This window comes from Phascolarctos cinereus, unplaced genomic scaffold (assembly GCF_003287225.1).
Source record: "Phascolarctos cinereus isolate Bilbo 61053 unplaced genomic scaffold, phaCin_HiC Scaffold_4;HRSCAF=312, whole genome shotgun sequence".
Taxonomy (NCBI): Eukaryota; Metazoa; Chordata; class Mammalia; order Diprotodontia; family Phascolarctidae; genus Phascolarctos; species Phascolarctos cinereus.
Window position 1 is genome coordinate 290415220 of NW_027555847.1, and position 21503 is coordinate 290436722.

Consider the following 21503-nt stretch of genomic DNA (forward strand, 5'->3'; position numbering starts at 1 on the left):
AAAATTAATCGGGTTCTGATAAACAGTGAATTATATCATTAGCTTGTATATTTGGTAAATATTCTATATTTGGCAAATGTACATCTCTTCGTCTTTATGATTTACTTCTATAAATGCAGCTAATCTGATCATATATGTTGGGTGCACATTAAGAATTTGAAAACAGCCTGAGGAAGATATTTTCTCAACCATGCTGGAGTCCAGGTGAAATAGTAGTATCTGTCTCTTAGCTTCATGCATGTTTATGTAAAAAGTGCTGGGAGGTTTTTTAGAAAGATTATTAAATCATTCAGCAATAGGTTGGAAATGGGAAGATTATAGTTTTCATTTGATTGAATTCATTTGAAGAAAACTATTTGCTTCTAAAATGGCTTTCTAAAAAGCTTCATCACTCAGCATTAGTAAATAATATTATGGTCTTCTATACCTAATCTCTAGGACATATTTATTTTTATCTTTTCTTTGAGAAAAAAAAAGAATCACTTTATTAACTACCTGCAAAATTTTCATTTGTGTAAACAAGAGTTTATCTGTGGGCTGAAATAGCATTTAAGCTGACATCTGATTAACTTATTCATACCAGATATTGCTATGTCTACAAATGGAATTTTATTTAGTTTCTACAGTTGCTAAGATGAAGCAGAAATATTTCTTTGTAGACGTCTTCCATGCCAAACTCTACTATGATCAAGATAGAGACTTGAAAAGCCAACTACTCAAGGAAATACTGGTTTGGGCAAGAATCAAGAAGTCTAGAGCCATATCTTACTGTTCTCAGGGAAGATTCTCATCCTATTTCTAATGCACATTGTTAATCATGCTAGGGACCCTGAGACCAGAGGAGAAATCTTAGCAGAGTCAATATATAGCCTTTCTATTGAATAATAGCAAGAATGGCACGTAGACTTTGTCCTATACTTGCTTATCCTTCAGCAAGAACCCTGCTTATATGTGTGTTTACATACATATATGCATACATATAGGGTTTTTTTGTGGATTCAATCTCATAAATTTATTGAAGAAAACAATTCCATACATGCAGAAAAAAGGAGACTCAACCCTGGGAACTGTAGGCATACTTGGGGAGGATGAAACGGGAGAACTTGGACTTAATCAGCATTCAACTGTAGAATTCATGTTTTTGTTCATCCTTCTTGATGACTATTTTGTATGCCTTCTCAAAATCTGTGGCCAGGACAATATAACAATTCTCATAAACAGCTATCATTCCATGCTCCTAGATGGTAGAGTCTCAGAAGACAGAGAAGACATAGAGACTCAAAATCAGTATAGCTTTTGGCTGAGAGATAGGCTGACAAAAACCTCCTGCTTTACCTATAATCCCAGCTCAAAAAATAAAGCACAGATAGCAATAGGGAATGATGCTCAAATACATAGATCTTAGCAATATGATATAGTTCTGCTGAAAAATACTGTCTGCACAGGGAACTCACAAAATGGCAAACTCATAGAAAGTCATCTCATCCCAAGTAGTTGAAAGATGGGTCAAATTGCCTATCTACAAAATAACCCAAGAGAATAGTTGGGGCCCTACAAGGACAATGCTTCTAAACATGAGTTCAGAAGAATATTCAAATGAAGAAGAAGATGTATATTGCTATACAATATAAATTCAGTTTACCCTGATCTTGCAGAATCCCTTTTCAGACAGAGGGATAGGACTAAACCTAGAGGCAACCTTTTTCATTGCTCAATATTCTAGTTGTAAAAGCCTCTAGAGATCACAATGAACCCACAGGAGACTGTACCAAGAGACCTCAGCCATCCACAAGCTCAATATTGGGATTGCAGGTCAGTAAATCTATTGCTAATAATCATCTTGAGTTACCCATAGGCCCAGGAGGTCATGATAGAAGTGGCAGGTCTATCACATAGAATAATATTTGCAAAGCTCTTAGCACAGTACTTGGCATGTAGTATGTGCTTATTAACTCTTATTCTCAATCTACCTACCTCACCCCCCAGTCAGACAATTGCCTAGTTTACTTATGATGCTTCAGCAAAAATGGGAGAAATAGTGACTGTTGATGAGTGTATAGAATGCTTGCTTGGCCTGCGACTACAATTTATGTTGTTATATATTGCATATGACATCATTTGCAATGTGTGATTAGTGTAATGAGGCAGTTAGATGATGCAGTAGATAAAGTGCTGGGCCTGGAGTCAGGAAGACTCATCTTCCTGGTTCAAATTTGGCCTCAGACACTAGCTGTGTGACCCTGGGCGGGACCCTGTTTGTGTCTGTTTCCTCATTTATAAAATAAGCTGGAGAATGAGATGGCAAACCACGCCAGTATCTTTGCCAAGAAAACTCCAAATGGGGTCACAAAGAGTCAGACACAACTGAAATGATTAAATAATAAAAAAAATAGTTTTACTTAAGCAATGTTATATTTAACCAACAGATGTACTATGGAGGGAAGAGATAGGCTGAGCAGGGTTTTTCCACCTCCCAAATGAAAGGAGGAGGGGAAAAAAAAATAGAGGAACTGATCTTCCCAGAACACACTTATCTCTTTCCTCCTGGATGGCACAAGAGATCATCTTCCCTTTCATCATCTCTTTCTCAAACCCCTTTAACTTCATGTGGAAGATTGGAGAGTTTTTGCCTGTTGTAAACACTTATAACTTGACCTGGATATGGTAAACAATAAGCTTTAACCTAAGGGCAAATTCTCAAATCTACTCGAACCACTTTCTTTACAATTTTAAAGAACTTAAAAATACAGCTCATTAGAAAATAGATTTCTGGGAGCCAAGACAGCAGAGTAAGCAGTAAATTCCTGTAACTCTCCCATATTCACCTCCAAACAACCATAAAATAGAGCCCCAACATAGATCCTAGAACAGCAGACCAGCAAAAAGATAGGGTGAAACAATCTTTTAGCCCAGGAAACTTGGAAGATTGGCAAGAAAGGTCCGTCTTACTTGCGTGAAAAGGGAGCACAGTCCATCATACCAACAAGCCAGCAATAAGCTCTGCCTCAGCAAAATAGCAGGTGATCCTGAGTCCTAAGGTGGTGGAGTAGGTAAATGTCAACACCAGGAACCCTATGTGCCTTAGCATAGCCAGGGTACCAGCAGACTCTAGCTCCTAGAACCCCCATGTGCTTCAGTGTAGCCCCAAGCGGGCAGTCATCCTCTAGCAGCCAGGCCTCCACTTGCTACAGCACATGGTGGTTGGACTGGTGTCCTCCAGTGGTGTGACCTCCAAGTACTTGAGCACAGCTCCAGGCAAATAGATAGACACCAACCCTACAGGGTGGCCTGAGCAAACAAGCAGCCACCAGAACAGGCACTGCAGCTTTCAGTATAGCCCCCAGCAAATAGGTAACCTCTAGAGGCCAGACCAACACATACTTCAGTGTGGCCTCAGGGAAATGCAGAAACACCCCACCAACCTCAGCGCATACTAGATACCACCACTAGGGAGCCTAACTCAGCACCAGGTAAGCTGCCAGACCCCTACAGCCTCCAGCAGCACAAGCCAACATCAACTTCACCACCTCAGCACAGCATCAGACACTAGGGTCCCCTGTGGACCTCAGGGCAATATCAGTGGGGCACCACGCAAACAGCAAGGGCATGCAGCCACTAGCACAAGAAGCCTGACACAGTGCATCTTCCACCCTGGATGCAGAACTCAAATTTAAAAGAAAGGAAAAAGCTACTGCTCCCACAAAAAAAAAAAAAGATGAGCAAAAAACAAACAAGTAAACAAAATCTGTCCATAGAAAGATATTATGATGACAGGGAATGCCAAGACACAAATTCAGAAGAGGACAACAATGTCAAAACACCTATGGACAAAACTGAAAGAAAAATGGGAAATGGTCTCAAATCTAGAAAGAACTCATGAAAGAGCTCAAAAAGGAGTTCTTTTTGAGGTAGAAGAAAAATTGGAAAAAAGAAATGAGAGTGATACAAGAGATGAAAAAAGAGTCAACAGCTTAGAAAACTGCTTAAAAAGCAGAATTGGTTAAATGGAAAAGGAGATACAAAAATCCACTGAAGAAAACAACTCCTTAAAGAGTATGATTGGTAAAATGGAAAAGAAAGTGTAAAAGTTAATTGAGAAAAACAACACCTTAAAAGTTAGAACTGGGCAAGTGAAAACTAATGACTCTATGAGACATCATGAATCAATCAAATAAATTCAAAAGAATGAAAAAAATGGAAGAAAATGTAAAATACCTCATGGGAAGAACAATTGACTTGGAAAACAGATCCAGGAGAGACAATATCAGAATCACTGGATTACCAAAAAGCCATAATCAAAAGAAGGACCTGGACAGCATTTTTCAAGAAATTATCAAGAAAAACTGCCCTGATGTTCCGGAAGCAGAGGGCATTGAAAGAATCCACTGATCATCTCAGGAAAAAGATCCCAAAATAAAAACCCCAAGGAACATTATTTCAGAACAAATTTCAGAACTATCAGGTCAAGGAAAGGTACTATAAAGTCCAGAAAGAAACAATTCGGATATTGGGGAGTCATAATCAGGATCACACAGGACTTGGCAGCTGTAACATTAAAGGACCAGAGGTCATGGAATATAATATTCCAGAAGGCAAAGAACCTAGGACTATAACCAAGAATCACCTACTCGGTAAAATTAAGCATCATTAAATTAATACATCAAAGGGGGAAAATGGTCATTTAATAAAAAAAAAAAGAAGGATTTCAAGCCTTCATAAGGAGAAAACCAGAACTAAACCAAAAATTTGACCTCAAGACCCAAGAGAAGCATAAGCAGTTGGGGTGGTTGTTACTGCTGCTGCTGCTGCTGCTGCTGCTGCTGCTGCAGTGGATTGAATGCTGGCCGAGCAGTCTGAAGAACTTGAGCTCAGATCTGGCCTCAGATGCTTATTAGCTGTGTGACTCTAGGCAAGTCACTTAACCCTGTTTAAAATGAGCTGGAGAAGGAAATGGCAAACCTCTCCAGTATCTTTGCCAAAAACAAACAAACAAACAAACATACGGAGACATGGAAAACTGAACAAAAACGAAATGAGTCAGCAATAAAAGTAAGCAGAAATATGTTGGTAAACTTCGTAAAAAATGCTTCTTATTTTGTTGAACCTATAACACTTTGTATTTTGGGATAATCATGATTTTCATCTCTACATGTGGGATTGTATACGATTATGCAACACTAGCTGTTTTTATACTTTGCTATATGGCACTGGAGAGAACTGTTATAAATTGGACTGAAGACCTGAATTTGGAAGGATTGTTGTAAAAAAAAAAAAAAGGATCCCTGCCTGTTTGCCGGGATGCCAAATTTCAAACAGTGGGAAATGTGTAATGGGGGCTTTGTCTGGGCATATCCAGAAACTCCTAAAATGACGGCACTTTATATATTGTGTTACGTGGGTAGGGGTTGCCTCCTTTGATGAGCTGCCTAACCAGAACAGATTTCATTTTTTAAAATGAGGAAGCTGAAACAACTGCTCTCTTTCTTAATCCCATCCTGTCCCATCCCCTCTTTCCTGCCATGTCCAGAGGCTGAAGATGTTTTCTAAGGTGTCTTCCAAGTCTAACATTCTATGGGACAATAATTGCCCTCTTTTAGTTAAGTAAATACGTTTGCCCCTATCATATGCCTTTGGCATATCTGATCATCAAGCCAAGGTATTGGGCAATGCTCCCAGCTAAAATATCCCTGTTGGGGGCAGGTAGGAGGCACAGTGGATACAGCACCTGCCCCAGAGTCTAGAGGACCTAAGTCCAAATCTAGCCTCAGGTACTTGACACTTAGTAGCTGTGTGACCTTGGGCAAGTCACTTAACCCTGATTGTCTTGCCAAACATGAAATAAAATATCCTCCTTCTCTAGTTTTCTCTTCCCTATTCTTGTGTATCAAATGTATCCATTTTGTAATTTGAGACAGGTTGCCTTACCTCTAGGCTTCAGTTTCTTCATCAATAAATTGATAAATTAGATTAAATGCCCTTTATAGTCCCTTCCAGTTTTAACATTTTGTAATTACTCTCCCACATCAATTTCAAAATTGCCATTAAGATGTACATCTGTTCTGTAAAACTTCTGCTCACTAGGTTTTCTTGACAAACACTCTGGTAGTCTTTATCCAACATAATTTTCCCATTTTAGTTCTTATGTCAATCTTTGTACAGTTGTAGTTTGTTAAGCATATGTGATGTGTTTTCATTGTGTTTACATGTACCTGCAGTATTTGTACCATTTCATCTTTTTAGACAGTAATTGCAGATTCCATTCAAGCAAGAACGATGTTTCTATTTCCTTACGTCGGTCTAATACTTTGAACTGTGTTTTGTGCATTGTGGCAGTGAATAAAGGTTAACAGGAACTGTGAACTTTTAAGAAATAGTTTCTTTTAAATGTTGCCTAGTACTTATAAATTAAAAAAAAAAGAAATATAACTATAAATACAAATAATACATAGTTTAGTCAGTCCACACATTTATTCAGCACCTACTATGTGCCAGGCAATATAGGAAGCACTAGGGATACAAAGAAAGGAGGGGAGGGGAAAGCACAGTGTCCTCAAAGTGCTCAAATTCCATTGAGAGAGAGAACATACAAAAAAAAAGTACACATGGGATTCATACGGCGTAAATGGAAGGTAATTTTAAAAGGCAGATGCAAGCAAGGAATGGGAAAGAAGGACAAGCCTGGGAGAGGCTTTGTGGAGGAAGTCACAGAAGCCAGAACACAGAGATGAGGAAGAAGAACATTCTAGGCTTTGGAAACAGCCAGTTAAAAGATGCTGGGAGACAGAAGATATGTGTGTGAGGAAGAGCAAGAAGGCTGGTGTCACTAGATTATAGGTGTGGGTAATTCTGCTATAATGAGATACACTTGTATCCCAAAAGTACCTGGCTTGCATGATCCCACAGTAAAAGCCACAGAGCTTATAGGGAAAATGAGGTTAGAGAAACTTTCACACACACACAAACACACGCACACACAAAGATAAGAACCTAATAAAAAATGATACATGTTAAATTGTTAAAGAATACATAAATACTGTAATAAATAGGGGCCCAGTCCACAGTCTCAGGCTGCTACAGGTTCAGTGTCAGCACCAAGTGCTGCAGGAGGGGAAGGAAATGCGATTGGGAACAACCCAGTCCTCTCCCCTCTGCCTACAGCTCCTGCTCCTCCAGAAGGCAGACGATCAGGGCACTTTACTTTGACAAAGAACTGAAGTTCGCTTGTGCAAGTAGCTATGGAAGGAAGGGTTACAGCTTAAGAAGTAATTCCCAGTTACTGTGATAGAGTTTTCTGATTTCTCACTGTTTCTTGCCGAAGAAACACTCAGAGAACGTTTCTCTTCTCGCAGAAGCAAACTCAAAATTTGCATTATACTCAAAATGTTCCCTAATCTTTCAGCCACATTGGAATAAATTTGTGTTTTCAAAACATACATTATAGCAGAACTGGATGTATGGAAGGGAGTAGTGAAAGAAGACTGGAAAATTAGGAAGGGGCTAAGTTACAAAGGAAGGGCTTGAAATTCCAAACAGAGCATTTATTGAGTGGGGGTATGGGGAAGTGACAGGGGCAGATCTGTGCTTTCAGAAAACTACTTCAGCAGTTGAGTGGAGGAAATATTTGAGTGGGGAAAGACTTCATGAAAACAAACCAACCTATTGCCATAATCTAGTCATGAGGTAATGAGGGCACCAGGGTGGCAGCAGTGTCAGAAGAGAAGAGATCTTATATGAGAGATATTGTGTACAATGGTGGCCATCATGGTTGGGATAACTTTACTGTATATTTTAAAGGGAATAGCAAGCTGTACATAAAGATTTGCATTTTCTTGTGTAATCATCTTTTTTTCTATTCTGTGTTATGGAAATGCTTTTTTATTTCTTAAGTTCAAAATAAGAAAAAAATAAAATTTTGAAAAAAACTGAAGAGATTAGATGAGAAAAAGAGAAAGAAATTATATGAATAGGTCCCAACTTTCTTCAGGAAGCCTACCCTAGCCCTTTTTAATTCCAGTGTTTCCCTCTTTTAATTGTTTCCTATTTATCCTAATTATTTATTTATGATTTTTACTTATTCTGTATCCTTGCTTTGTATGTATTTGCTTTGCATGTTGTCTCCCTCATTAGACTGTAAGCTCCTTGAGGGCAGAGGCTGTCTTTTGCCTCTTTTTGCATCCCCACTACTTAGCACAATGTCTGGAACTTAGCAGACAATTAAAGCGTATTGATTAATTGATTGAGTAAAAACAAGAAGTCCAGGATGACACAGAGTTTGTGAGCCTGGGTGACTGGAAGAATGACGTTCCCCTCAACAGTAACAAGCAAATTTGGAGGAGGTGAGGGTTTAGACAGAGCATTCTCATAGATGACAATTTGAGGAAGTCGGGAGGTGTGGGTTCCAGCCCACAAAGTAGTCAAGTGGCTTTGAGAAAATCTCAGAGTGAACCTCAATTTATTCCTCTCTAAAATAAAGTATTTGGACCAGATGATTTCTAAGATTCCTTCCAGCTTTAACATTCTACAATTCTTTGAAATAAAATTACTTATAACACTATAATGAGGTGAATAAAAGAAATGTTAAATGAGATTAACTCTTTTTTTAAAAGACCCCCAAAATCAAAACTTATGAAACAAGATAGTGCAGTAGGTACTGAGGTCACCAATAAAAATCACCAATGACTGCCTTCGAGGAGCTTCCCTTCTACATTGGGAATACAAGAAAGTACAAAGAAGATTCCTGGAGGAGGGAGAGAACACTAGAAACTTTGTGGGGAAAGGGTTAAGTAAGGTTTCTTTTTGGAAGCAGTACCTTACCTGAGCCTGAAAAGGAGATAAGGATTCTGAGAGGCAGTGGCAAAGAGCCAGCCCAGGCATGGAGAGCAACTTCTACAAAGGCATGAAGACAGATGATGGGATGTCGAATTCAAAAAACAGGCAATAGTCTTGTTTAGTTAAAATGCATCAAATTTGAAGGAGATTAATGATAAATGAGTCTGGAAAGCCAGACTACAGCCAGATTGTGCAGTTTTAAATGCCATTCAGAGGTATTTCTCTCTTTTATCCTGGAGATAAGAGGGAGTCACTGAATGTTTTTCAGCAGAGTAGTGATATGATCAGACCTATCAAAAATCAGGAAGATCCGCTTTGAGATCCAGCTCAAAGTTCCATAATTTTAACCAAAATTTGGGTTTTAATAGATTCCAGAACACAGAGAATATTCCTCTGGGGGGGAATCAGCATGGTGTGTTTAAAAGATTGCTGGACTTGGAATCAGAAGGTCGGAGTTCAAATGTCAGCTCCTGTATTTACTAGCTATGCAACCATGGATCGCAATCTGACTCTTAGTTTCCTAATTAGGAATAATTATACTCACATTGCTTATTTCACAGGGTTGTTGTGAGGAATGTACCTTACAAAACTGAAAGGACTACAATACAGTGTCCCAAAGTCTTAGTGCAGTTTAAAGCTTCCATACCAATGAAAGTTTATGAAAAGATTAAGCTATGAAAGTTTATAACTGTACTATACCCTATATAGTTACTAGGAGTTATTTTTGCAGAAACTTCCGCAAGCTACCTAGAGTATTTGTGTGTTGTCTAAGTCAAAAAAGTTTCACTTGCCTTTGAGCTAGGTTTAAAACAAGTAAATATTTGTATCAGAAATTCACCTTGAGGCCAAAATTTTTGTATTTGATTTGTAGAGTTCATCAGATCAACTTTGAAATAAATACTCTCGGGGCAGCTAGGTGGTGCAGTAGATAGACCACCAGCCTTGGAGTCAAGAGGACCTGAGTTCAAATCCTGTCTCAGACTCTTGATACTTCCTAGCTGTGGAACCCTGGGCAAGTCACTTAACCCCAATTGCCACAGACGCACATGAAAGAAACAAATATTCTGAGCTCCATTTTAAAATGGCACCAGTCCCCGTGTGTTGACACACAGTCAGATACCTCACATCAGAAAGGTATAGAATTAGAGTCTGTTTTTGTTTAATTCCAAACACCTATAATTGATGGAAAGAGCAAGCTGATATATTTGAACTGAAGCTGGAAAGTAGAAACTGAAGTATGGAAGTAAAAAGCTTGCTTAAACTGTGTTTATTTCCTTATTACAATCCAAATTGAAAATTTCTAGTTATAGATAGATAGATAGATAGAGATATATATGTATATATACATATATACATACATAGATATGTACATGTCTATAAACAATTGTTATTTTTTTCAAAAAAAATTATAAACATTTACCCTGACCTCCTATGTTAGTCTTAATAATGATCTATGAGAATGATTTCAAAAACTGCCAACCCTTCCAGACATATCTGTATATATCATGAGATTATTTCATTTGGGTTTTTTTGGAGATATGTTCAAACTAATTGTATCACTTTGCACTGCATAATAAATTACATTACAAAAAGAAAGGTCATGTGGTCCAAATCTTTTAGCTACTATATTTTTCTATGGAAGTACTGCCAATCTTGTCAGCAAATGCCAAGGAAAGAGAATTATCCAAGGGAGAAAGCCAGCATGAATGGGAAATGATGAATTTATGTTCAATAGACCATATTTTTAACCTTTGGAGATTCTTTAATAATATCAGCAATAATTCAGTGTTATATAGATAATGTCAAACAGCTATACATCTTGAGTTGGGAGTTTTGTTCTTTAGTTGATTAGTTGTATTCAACTCTTCTTGATTCCATTTGGGATTTTCTTGGGAAAGATACTGAAGTGGTTTGTCATTTACTTCTCCAGCTCATTTTACAGATAAGGAAGTTGAGTTAGCACAGTAAAGGACAAATGATGGAGCAAAGTTAATGTTACAATTTTTAAAACGTTTGATGCATTAAACTGTAAGACTGTGAGCTCGATTCCAATTTCCAGAAAAGAATCACAATGGATCAACAACAGTTGATAAAAAAAAATACCAAGAAATATCAAATTAAGCCCATTTCTTTTTTGAATAGGATTATTATTAGGCAGATTAAGAGAATGCTATAAACAGCTCATTACTTAGCAGTTAGTCAGTTAATCGATAAATAAATATTTGTCAAGTACGTATTGTGCCAAGTGTTATGCTAGTTGCTAGGGATGCAAAATACAAAAATAAGTCTTGAATTTTATTGAACTTAGAACTTCGACTCCTGACCCCTGGGGCCTTGCTCTCAGATAGGTGAGCTTCCACCTAATCTTGCCTAGTACAAGACTACCTCATCACTTCCTGAGCAGCTTCAAAACCCCAGCTTGAAAAGGCCAAGATCCTCCACTGTAACCAGGGCCATCTCCAGTCATCCTGATCTATATCTGGCCACTGTACCAAGATGGCTCTGGAGGAGAAAGTGAAGCTGGTGCCTTTGCTTCCTTCGCTTAAATCCAGTTCACTTGCATGTCATGATATCACTTCCCTGATGTCATGTTTCTCTTGGAGAATGAAGGACAACAACAGCAAACCGTACCTACACTTACCCCTTTTCCAGCTCTTGTTTCATATTCTTGTCATCTTATTTACCAGAATATAAGCTTCTTGGGGCAGCTAGGTGGCACAGTGGATAAAGCTCCAGCCTTGGAGTCAGGAGGACTTAAGTTCAAATCTGGCCTCAGATGCTTGATGCTTATTAGCTGCATGACCTTGGGCAAGTCGCATAACCCTGATTGCCTCACCAAAAAAAAAAAATTTTAAATTAAGCTTCTTGTGCACAGGGACCACATTATTTGTTTGTATTTTTAACCCCAGTTCCTGGACCATACAAAGAACATAAAAAATGGCAGGGGAGGGGGGAGAGAAGAGTTGTTGTTGTTCACTCATTCGTATGACAAGTTCACAGATAAGTAAATACCAGATACACACAAAATAAAAGTGATTTTGGTAGAGTGGGGGAATGGCATTAACGTCTCCAGAAATCAGGAAAAAGCCTCAAAGCAGATTACACTTGACCTGAGAGGAGGCCATTGGTTACAAAAGACAAAGCTGAGAAGGTAAAACATTTCAGGAATTGGAGGATAGCTTCTACTCTACAAAGTTACATAGCTGGGAAATGGAGTGACATGCAGAGAACAAAAAGAAGGTGAATTTGGCTAAAAAGTGGAATTCATGAGGGGAGATAATATGTAATAATATGGGAAAATAAGGATGGAACCAGATTGTGAAGGGCTTTAAATACTAAACAGAAGAGTAGGTATTTCATCCTAAAGAGAATAGTGGGCCACTGAAGGTTCTTGATCAAGGGAGTAATATGGTCAGATAGGTGCTTGAAGAATACTATTTTAATAGCTATGGGGAGCTGGCAGGAGAAATCATTGAGGCAGTGGGACCAATTTGGAAGCTACTGCATTAGTCAAAGCAATATGTGATAAGGGACTGAACTAAGGTGGTTGTAGTATGAGTGAATAGAAGGGGATAGGTGTGAGAGATATTGAGGAGAAGGAATTGACAAGACTTGGCAACTGATTAGACGTGAGTGGATGAGTACTTGCAAACATGGGTGACAAAGAAAGCAAAGCTATCCTCCATAAAATTAGGGAATACTTACAAGGGAGGATGGGTTGTGGGGGAAAGATAATAAGTTCTATTTTGAACAGACTGAATTTAAGATGTCTATGGGATTTCCATGTAGAAGCAACTGGTGATACAACCCTGCACCTCAGGAGAGAGATGACAGCTGGATATATGGATTTGAGAGCCTTTGGCAAAGAGAAGACAGTTGAGCTTATGTGAGCTGAGATCACCAAGAGAGAAAGCATAGGAAAAAAAAAAAGATGAAAGGGACCAGGATAGAGTGGGGGAACAGCACTAACTTCTCCAGAAATCAGGAAAAAGCCTCAAAGCAGATTACACTTGACCTGAGAGAAGGCCGTTGGTTACAAAAGACAAAGGTAAGAAGGTAAAACATTTCAGGAATTGGAGGATAGCTTCTTCTCTACAAAGTTACATAGCTGGGAAATGGAGTGAGTGGAGTGAGACAAGTTGTGCCTGGTGGAGGAGGGGAGCAGGTAAAAGAACTTAGATGATGATCCTGTAAAGTAAAAGTGTTAAGTGAAGACATGGATATTTCACAAAAGAATCACAGAGTAATATACAAAGTAGTTATTTTTATTGTAACATCTTTTAGCTCACACAAGTGGAGGCTCTAGGCCTAAAACAAAACATCTCAGGACAGGAGCAGGGGGGAATGGGAGCAACAAGAGAAAAGGGATTTTAGGTAAAAGGATATAATGAGGCATCACATATCAGAACCTTGATTGTGCTGGACCTCAAAAATAAAGCAGGAAAATGAATAGGCAATCAACGATAGTCCTCTGAGAAGCTGACTTTGAACTTGGAACACTCAGGTTCTAAAAGATTTTCTTCATGCTTGATATTTTGGGGTAACTAGGTCTTCATCTCCTTCACAACCAGTTAATGATTCCTCCATAAGGGCTATGGCTTTTTACGGTACATTGAAAAGAGCACTGATTATTGAGTCGGAGACCTAGATTTAAATCATACTAACTGTGTGACTTTAGGAAAGTCATTTAACTTCACTAGTCCTCAGTTTCCTTATCTGTAAAATGAGAAGATTGGACTCTGAGATCCCTTTTATCTCCAGATTTATCATTTATGATATACGATTTTATGAAAAACATTCTTGGTTCCTTTCTCCCTTCACACATCACAACCTGGGCCCAGTTCCCATTTCTGACTTAATAATCAGGTAACTGTTCCCAGTAATTCAATACAAATAGCTTACACAAGTGTTCAAGTAAGAATGAGATTTGCAAGGTATTAACCAGGATTAAGAAAGCGAGGAGGGGGCCTCATTGCTTGGTAACATACTATCACCAAGGGAAGGCGAGAAGCATTCATTAAGTGTTTGCTATCACCAAATAATTTAGGGTTGACTCACATAAAAAAAATAGATTTTAACAAGATATGCTCTGATTTTTCATATTGTCCCTATGAAAATGTTGGTAACAAATTAATTGGATTATAGTATAGTTTGATGAATTTGGAACTAATTAAACAGCTAGTCTTTCACCCTTTTGTCAACTTGCAAGAAAGTCCTTAATGGAATTCCACTGTACTCTGAAATATTTTATCCATGATTTGGATTAAGGCATGCTCATCAAATATGTGAATGACGTGAAACTGGGAGGGATGACTCTTACATTGGATGATAGAATAAGGATCCAAACAGATCTTAAACAGAGACCAGTGAAGATGGTGGAATAGAGCTCTTCCCTGCAAATACTCCATAAAGATCTATAAAATGTACCAGACTGAGTCCTAACTGGGAAAACCAAGAAAAAAATCACAGTAAGTTTTTCAGTCCATATCAGGCAACTGTGTGACCTCAACTGTAAACTAGAAAAAGAAGAGGTCCCTGACTGCATAGGTGGATACTATGCAGAAGACAGCAAGTGCCAGCTCTGCTGCTTACTAACCAGTGCTGGGTCACTGATCCATTACAAACTAGTGAGTAGACCTAGGCCAGGGGTGGTAGTTGAGGGCAAGGATCAGCTGGGGACCCCAGGCTGTGTATTACCCGAACAGTAAGTCTAAAAGCAAGAAGCAGCTCCGTGCTTATAATCTTGGGGAATTAAGCAGAGTCTCAAATGCAGCCCCAGTCTGAAATCTGGAGTGAAATAACCTGGGCAGGAAGCCTAGACCAAAGAGGAATCTATAGTTCTGTCACTCTGAAGCTGCAGTTTTCCAGCTAGCTGATAGTGGCTGGAGTCAGTAGTATTCTACTGGAGCTTTAACCATGACTCTATGAGACAATAAGAAATATTAAAACAAATCAAAAGACTAAATAAATATAAGTGTAAGGTATCTGATATTAAAAACAATTGACCTCTAAAAGAAATCAAAGAGATAATTTAAGAATTGTGGGGAAACTTTATTGCATTGTTTGAACCCAATTTAGTCCTGTTATTCATCTCAAGCAAATTATGTGTATAGTTTATAAACTAGTTCTGGGCTGGCCAATCTGGGCTGGTTTTTTTGAAAGCTATGTGAAATAAAACTTACATAGACTTAGGGGCAGTGGGCCACCCCTTTATCAGCTTTTCTTCCCGTCATACTGCTTAATAAACTTCTTTCTAAAAACTTTTCAATTCTGGATTTCATTCTGAGTCAACAGAATCATTAGGCTATCTGAAATCCATGACTGAAAAAAAAAAAGCTTGGACATTGTATTTCAAGAAATCATAAAACTTCCTCAGTCTTTTAGAACCAGAGGGCAATATCAGATTGGCTATGACAGAAAAAGAAAATGACAAATGCTGGAGGGAATATGAGAAAACAGGTACACTAATGCACTGTTGGTAGAATTGTGAACTAGTCTAGCCATTCTGGAGAACAATTTGGTAGTATGTCCAAAGGGCTATAAAACTGCATACTCTTTGAAACATCAATACTGCTACTAAGTCTGTATCCAAAAGAACCAGAGAAAAGGGGAAAGAACCTATTTGTACAAAAAATGTTTATAGCAGCTTTTTTTATAGTGGCAAAGAATTGGAAACTGAAGGGATGCTGAACAATTAGGGAATGGTTGAACAACTTATGGTATATGAATGTGATGGAATATACTTGTTCTATAAGAAATGATCAAAGGAATGGTTTCAGAAAAACACCTGGGAAGACGTATATAAGCTGATACAAAGTAAAGTAAGCAGAACCAGGAGAACAGCCTACATAGTAACAGCAATAATGTAAGGCAAATCAACTGTGAAAGACTTAGTAATTCTGATTAATGCAATGATCCACCACAACTCCAAAGGACTCATGATATAAAATGCTATCCATCTCCACATAAATAACTGATAAGAATCAGCATGCAAATTGAAGCATATTTTTCCTTTTTTTCTTCTTTACAGGATGTGATTTATGCAGAAATGTTTAGTGTGACTATGTGTATGTGTGTATGCATGTGTGTGTATGTATGTAAAATAGTTATATTTCTTGATTTCTCAATGAGTGTGGGAGGGGATGGAATAAGAGAGAGAATACGGAACTGAAAATAAAAATAAAATTTAGACAAAAAAAAGAAGCAGAGGGCAACATGAAAATAGACTCTATCAATCACCTCCTAGAAAAAAAAAAACCTTCCCAAGAACATTATAGCCCAAAACCAGAGCTTCCAAATCAAAGTAAAATACTTCAAGTAGCCAGAAAAAAAAGAGTTCAAGTATCAAGAAGCCAAAATCAGCATCATATTAGATTTAGCAGCCATCAAATTAAAAGAGTAGAGCTTAGACTATATTCCAGAAAGCAAAAAATGTTGGCTTGCAAGCAGGAATAACATATCCATCAAAAATGAGCATAATTCTAAGAGGGAGGTGGGGAAAAGGGGGGATTGACTTTCAGTGAAATAGATCATTTTCCAAAATCCTTGATTTAAAAAAAAAACCACCCAGAATCATGTATAAATTTTGGAATAGCACTGGAATCAAGTGAAGCATAAAATGTATTGTTCTTTGTCCTTTTTCTTTCTTTCTTTCTCTATTAGGCAATTGGGGTTAAGTGACTTGCCCAGGGTCACACAGATAGTAACTGTCAAGTGTTTGGTCTGAGGCCAGATTTGAACTCAGGTCCTCCTGACTTCAGGGCTGGTGCTCTATCTGCTGCACCACCTAGCTGCCCCCGTCCTTTGTTTTTCAAAGAGGATCAATGACATGATGTCTTGACTTGCACATGAATTGGATTTAAGTGAGGCAAACTTGCACAAAGCCATCATTAGGGATTCAATCATTCAGGGAAGCCTTAGATTTCTAATAATTTCCGGAGAACAGATAAAGAGGAAGCAATCATGAAGACATTGGGTCAGAAGAACATGAGAAGGTAACATAAAGAAAGGAATACATATTAGGGAGGCACTAAATAAATTCTAGCTATTATAAAGTTGTATTTGAATATCTAGCCCCCAAATCCAACTGCGTATATTGTATTCATTCATTTCAACCAGTCCTGTAATACCACTCATTATATAAGGAATTCTCAGTGGGGAAATCCGTTCCCAACTATGCACATGGGCATCAGTTCTTCAACTTATAGTCTTAGAAAGTTGCCCAGGGCACTGAGAAATGAAATAATTTGCCCAGGGTCACATAGTCAGTTTATCTCAAAAGAAGGAGCTGAACTCAGGTCATCCTAACTCTAAGGCTAGCCCTTCATTCACTTTTCTGGAGGTGTCAAACACACTGCCTGAGGGCCACACAGGCCCACAACAGAATTCAAATGCAGTTGGAAAATATTTAACAAAATAAATAAAATACATTAAAACATAGATAATGTTATATTTTAAATCTAAGTCAATGTGACCTATGGGATCCTTATGTCCAGATTTCTATTTGAGTTTGACACCATTGCACTGCCTCTATTGCATTTTATATTTAAATATTATCAATTAAGTTATGTAAAATAAAGTCCACAGTCCTAAAGGAAATTTGAGATAACCACAAAAATATACTCAACCACCTAAATTCCATGCAAGAAGCTATGAAAAGAACAGAACATAGTATCATCTATGCCCATATTTACGGGAAGAAAGCAAGCTAGATTCCTTTTCACCTCACTCACCTTTTTCAATATTAAAATTAAGACTACTTCAATAAAATATATCTCTACCCTGCAACCAGCCAAAGAAACATCCTTTGAAGGAGCCAAAAGTCCCAACTTTCTAATTAAAATAAAATAACAGCTTTCAATCAGTTGAGGGACAAAAAGGCCATCTAGAGAATTACCATGAATCCCATCTCACAGTACACTATTTAAAATGATGAATAGAGCAAGCCGAATATTTTGCTGGTGCTAAATTGAATTCACTGCCTGGGTGAAAGAGGTTTTATTTACTTATGCTGAGCCTTGATGCATCGGTATAAATTGTCTGGCACTCACAGCCGTCTGGGTCCCAACAAAACCAGGTAAAGCAGAATGCAGCAGCATTTTCAAATAAGAACATCCCTCAGAGAAAGAGAAACCAGATACACAAATTGGCTTTTCCCTAAGAACTCACATTTTGCAGACCATTGTCCAATCCTCACTCCTGTGAGTTGCATGCCTACACCCCCTACTTTTCTCTGCAACTACCTTCACCTTGGGATCTCTTTGGTACCAGGTATTAACTCAAAGTCTCTGCATGTTTGCTTTTGGGCTCAAGCCCAGCACTCTCCCCTTCTCAAACTCTCCTTTGAAATAGGTCAGTATATGGGACAGCTAGGTAACACTGGATAGAGCACTGGCCCTGAAGTCAGGAGGACCTGAGTTCAAATCCAGACTCAGATCAAACACTTGACACTTACTAGCTATGTGACCCTGGGTAAGTCATTTAACCCCCATTGCCTCAAAATAAGAAATAGGTCAGTATAATGGCGCTGTAAGAAAGTCCTTTTCTCTAGGTGGACTGGCTTCCATCTCTCTGTCCCTAAGCCTGTCCTCCGGACCTACTAACATCATAGTGAGCTCATGCTAGGGCAACCTCACATTGAGGTACCCTCAAGGAACATGTGGGTGTGTTTAGGGATATCTGGTAAATATTTAACATTGGATGTGGGGGAGAGATATGCCTGTGACATAATCTTAAATTTAATCTACATTGCTAACATTTTATCCATCACTTTTTCAAAGCTAGACAATCAACAAAACAATAAGTTTAGCTCTGATTTGTAGCACTTGCTGATTTCCAAGGTATATATGCTCATGAAGAAAAGCTAAAAACTATTTCTCTTGAGTCATTAAGATCTGGCTCTAGCACATCCCTGGGCATGTTAATTAACAAAATGCTTTGCTCCTATAAGATACTACAGAGTATAGAGCTTTCTAGGATGCCATTTTGTGTTTCTATAGGCTTGTCAAGCCTACTCAGTTTCCATCTGGAATGTGACATTAACAAGATGCTCTCCTTGATATTAAGAAGTATCTTTGCCATATGCTTGATTCTTTCAGATTTTCTTACTGGTTGTCACAGAAAAGCCAACACAATCAATTATTGGGTGCCTTCCAGGTTTGGGCATAGTGTGTGTGTAAGGACATGGTCAAGTCGGCTAGTCCAATACAGGGGGCAAGGCAAGTCAGAGAGCATTTTCCCAGAATGTCCTTCTACCAGCTACTTAATGCCTTTGTGCTTCATAAAGATCACCTCAAAATAGGCTTGCCTTAGGCCTTAGGGAATATAGCTATAATAGCGACTATGTTTTTTCTAGGATTACTGTAGAAAGAGCAATTAACTAGGAGTTGAGAGACATGAAATCAAGTCCTAGCTCTGCTAAACATAACTTAGTTATGCGACTTTGAACAAGTCACTTCACTTCTCTGGGTCTCAGTTTGCCACCTGTTAAATGAGGAGTTGGATTCTACAGTCTCTAAGGTTTCCAACTTTATTATTCTATAATAGTTGCATCTCTGACCTCAGAGGTTTAGAAGAGTACTATTCTTCTATCTGCAATACAAAAAAATGTGGGGCTGAGGGTGAGGGGGAAGAGAAGGTATGGAAAGACAAGGAATGGGGAGGAAAGAATTAAGTAGAGGCAAAAAGGAAGAATTCAGCTTATTATCAATGTTAACCGTCACCATGGGAGCTTGCCTGGGAGCAAGGCATGAATTTCCACTTTGGGTTCCAATGTACCATGTAAAAACCTTTTGAAATGGAAATGAACTTAATGAAAAGGCATTCCTTCATAAACAACCAACTCTTTCCTACAGCATTACTATAAAAGTCAATTTCATGGGAGTCCCTAGGAAAGAAAGTTGACCTTTCCCTCCACTTAATAGGTAAAATCGTGGTCTACAAGGGATACTTTTGATTTAAATGTCATTTACTTTCAGCAAATGATGGCATGGGCGCTGACAGTAATACAAGCTCTAGTATTTTTTTCCCTCTGGTGACAAGACAGTGCAGACCAAGAATTGTCAGAGCTGAAGGAAATTCTATATGCATTTGAGGATAATTAGAGTAGTGAACTTGAATAAAGATCATAGTAGTCATTAGATTCAGAAGAATTCCAAATGAGGAGATAGCTCTTGATCTGAAAAACCTTTCTAATCTTCAATGTCTAATTGTTAGGCAAAGGCCACTGCCACTAATACTATCAAGAGGGTAGAAAGCTTGCAGAATAAGTTCCATAATTACAAATATGACAGATCAACACGGCAAAGTCCATTCTACATATGAAATTTCTATAGTCAGTACAAGTTGATCACGTTTTGTTTGGTTTCACAAGCAGGAGAAAGACAAAGGGAAGAATAAGACCTGGAGAGGTCATTTAATTCCTAGCCTTTGGAGTCATTCTGGGGGCAGAGTGGAGAGAGCATTGGGCCTAGAGTCAGGAAGCTCTGAGTTCAAATCCAACCTCAGATACTTACTAGCTGTGTGTCCCTGAACAAGTAATGTAACCCCTGTTTGCCTCAATTTCTTTATCTGTAAAATGGAGGTAATAACAGTATCTATCTCCCAGGATTTTTGTGAGGATCATATGAGGTAATATATGCAAAAGACTCTTATCAGAGTACCTGGTACATGGTAGTACAATGTAAATGTCAGCTATTTTTTTTTTATTATTAGCTATTATCAACAAAAGTACAACCGAGTTAAGGTAAAAGGCCTCCTTCCCTCTGTATCAAAATGTCTGGTCAATAATAAATCAGTCAAGATGACAGGGACTCACCTGAGCTCTCCCAAATTTCCCTCCAAACAACTTTAAATAATGCCTTAAAATGAATTCTGGAGTAGTAGAACCCACAAAAGGACAGAGTGAAACAATTTTCTAGCCCAAGGCAACTTAGAAGGTTGGCAGGAAAAGCTTGTCTCACTGGGGTGAGACTGGCCAAACAATTTGTGGTATATGACTGTGATGAATTACTATTGTAATATAATAAATGATGAGCAGTATGATTGCAGAAAAACCTGATAAGACTTACATGAACTGATGCAAAGTGAAGATGGTAAAAAAAAAAATCTGAGTAATAAATTGGAAAAGATTATAAAAGATGCGAGTAGTCAGTTTTAGAGTACCTGCACACAGGTACATTGTAGCTGAAGTAAAATTTGGTCCAACCATTCTATAAAGGGAATTTGAAATTATGTTAAAAAATAAATTGTATAACCTTTGAGCTGAGATCTCATTACCAGGCTTATGCAAAAGGAGGTCAAGTCATAAATAAAGTCTCATATAATAGATGCCTGTTGATTGGAGAATTGCTGAACAAATAATTGGACGTGGGCTATTACTATGCCTTAAGAAATGAAAGGCGGCATGTTATAAAGATTTAAGAACTGGTCTTGGAGCCAGGAAGCTGAGGCTAAGTCCTTCCACATATTGTTCTGTGATCCAGCTCAATCACTTAGCCTTTCAGTGCCCCAGGTAACTCTCTAAGAATGTGTTGATCTGCCTTGGTAAAAAAAAATCCTATCAGGAACTCTCTCCACTGATGAAATTTTATATTTTTTTCAAGAGAAAAAAAGAAATGATTCATGTGAAGAATTCAGAGAAGCATGAGAAAACATGTGAATTAATAAAGAGTGAA